We start from the raw sequence: 2,409 nt of genomic DNA on the forward strand, positions 1-2,409 counted from the left end.
AGCATCTTCGTTTATGCAGCCTTCGGGACAGAAGGAAGACTGCTACTGATCTTAAGCATGAGAAATACGACCATATATCAAATGACAGAAAAGTGTCCAGATCTACAGTATCAAGAAGACTCGACAAGAATGGAATATTTGGTCACGTAGCAGTTATAAGACCTTTACTTCCATCTCCAAACATTGTCTGAGACTGAAATTTGCTAAATAGTACAAAAACTGGAAAAGGATGTTATGGACGGATGAGTCCAAGTTTGAAATATTTGGTTCAAAGCGTAGATTGTACGTCCATCTGAGGCGACAGGAGATATTTGTAAGTTAGATGGAATAATGGACCAGTGCAAGAACCATCAGATATTTATCCATCATGGTATACCCAGTGGTTTGCATATTATTGGTAAAGGATTCTACTAACAAGAAGATAATGACCCCAAACACTCATCCAATCTATGCAGAAATTACTTTGCTAAAAAAGAAGCTGCCTGAGTCATTCACTCTCAACCCAATTGAACATAAGTGGGATTTAATAGATCAAAAACTTTACAAATCTAAAGTTACTTTGAAAGAAACTTTATGGGAGTGTGTTAGAGACATTTGGAGTAAAATCCCAAAGGACACTATGATTAAACATGTTTATCTGCGGTTATTAAAGCAAAAGGAGGACACACAAAATATTAACTGTTTGCTCAAATCAAGCACTTCCACTGAGTTTCTGTTGTACTAAACATGAAGATTAATAAAATTTTGATGTTTCACCTGTGATTTACCTTCCATTTTTCTTTGAAAGTAGCCTAAAAACTAATTTTTGACAGATCGTGTGTGCTATGTGGTTTTTCTCGTCATTCCATTCTTTCTTGTTTGGTATGATGAAAATAATCGAATCTTGGTCAGTGTTAAATGAATCAGTCAGTTGGGACACCGTCTGACATCTGTTAAATTTTCAAAGCCTGTTCAGTCGTCTTCCCCATTAACAATTTCTTATTAAATGGGCACCTAAGGTACATCTCACTCTCCTAAATTGTATTTCTTTTGATAATTTCTTCAGGCGAAGAGTGGCAAACGGAGGTTAAGACTGATAGACGGTGTATTCCCATCGCAATGTGGGTCCTACTTCCGCAGTCAACTCCAAACCCAGGGCATATTTTACACCCTACATTATAGCCTGTACCCTTATAGTGAGTACTTGTACCTAGACACACTGTATACTGGATACTTGTATCAAAAAACACTGCATATTGGATACTTCAGCTATACAGATGGTAAGTCAGATACCATGAAAACTTGTATTTAGATATACTGTATTATTAAGAATGTTTCCCTAGAATCGTTGGATACTTGTAACCAGATACACTGTACATAGACACTTTTCACCAGATACACTGTATATAAACACTTGCAACCAGATACACTGAACAATGGATACTTTTGTATCGAAAACAGATAAACCTGTAAACTGGATATTTACATGTTTATATATATATATAATATGAGTTGCATCACGATATTGCAATAGCCATAACATTGTTACCAGTTGTTTCAGGACTTGTTTCATCACCATGGGTCTTCATCCCTATAAGCATATAGCTTGCTGCACCTTATAAAGGGCACCATTCTCTAATATTGCTGTACCCATTGAAAACGTGGAAGAAATAATGATAGGAAACAACAAAGTGGTATAGGGTTAGTCATGTCTGTAAGGTCACAAGTTAACTATACGCAGATTTCTAACATCTTTTGCTTACCCTTACTATTTGAGTCGATGTCTAAGATTATCATGCTGTGACATTCCAAGCAAGTTTTCTAGACGATAAGAAAATATCCCAGTTAATTATCAACTAAAGCTGAAGTCGAGAGTGTGAAATTGATCCAAGTACGTTTAAACAACGAACTTTTACTATGGATTGTGAACATAAACTGCTAGCAAAATGCAGCAGTAGTTTTCAGATTCAACCTTTCGACATTGCTTCTCTTTACTTCAGAACAAAAATAATTCTTAACATATTATTAGAAATATGACCGTACTTCTCATCAGCTTGGAAAAAGAATATGAAGTTCAAAACCTAAGAATCTTAAAAGTTGGAAGTGAGAGAATATGCGAGTTCTATGCGTTGCGGATAGTATGAGCTTAGTAAGTTACTGTAGTGTCCTATACCCTGTTCATGTGCTAGAAAAAATAGTTTTAGTTCTGAATCAAGACATCAAAGGTTAATGCGTGTGTGAATTTAGACCTTAAGTGTTACTCTGGGTAGCAGGACTCGGGGTAATGTTTACTTTGCTGTGACAGTTTTAGTAAATCCAACATCACTAAGTGTGTGATGTTACTTTATGGCTGTTACACGATATGGGGATTTCACCAAATTCTTAAAATTATGTTTATGCTTAGTCAACGATAGTTATTATTATCGTATT

Source organism: Limulus polyphemus, unplaced genomic scaffold, assembly GCF_000517525.1.
Source record: "Limulus polyphemus unplaced genomic scaffold, Limulus_polyphemus-2.1.2 Scaffold294, whole genome shotgun sequence".
In the NCBI taxonomy this organism is placed as follows: domain Eukaryota; kingdom Metazoa; phylum Arthropoda; class Merostomata; order Xiphosura; family Limulidae; genus Limulus; species Limulus polyphemus.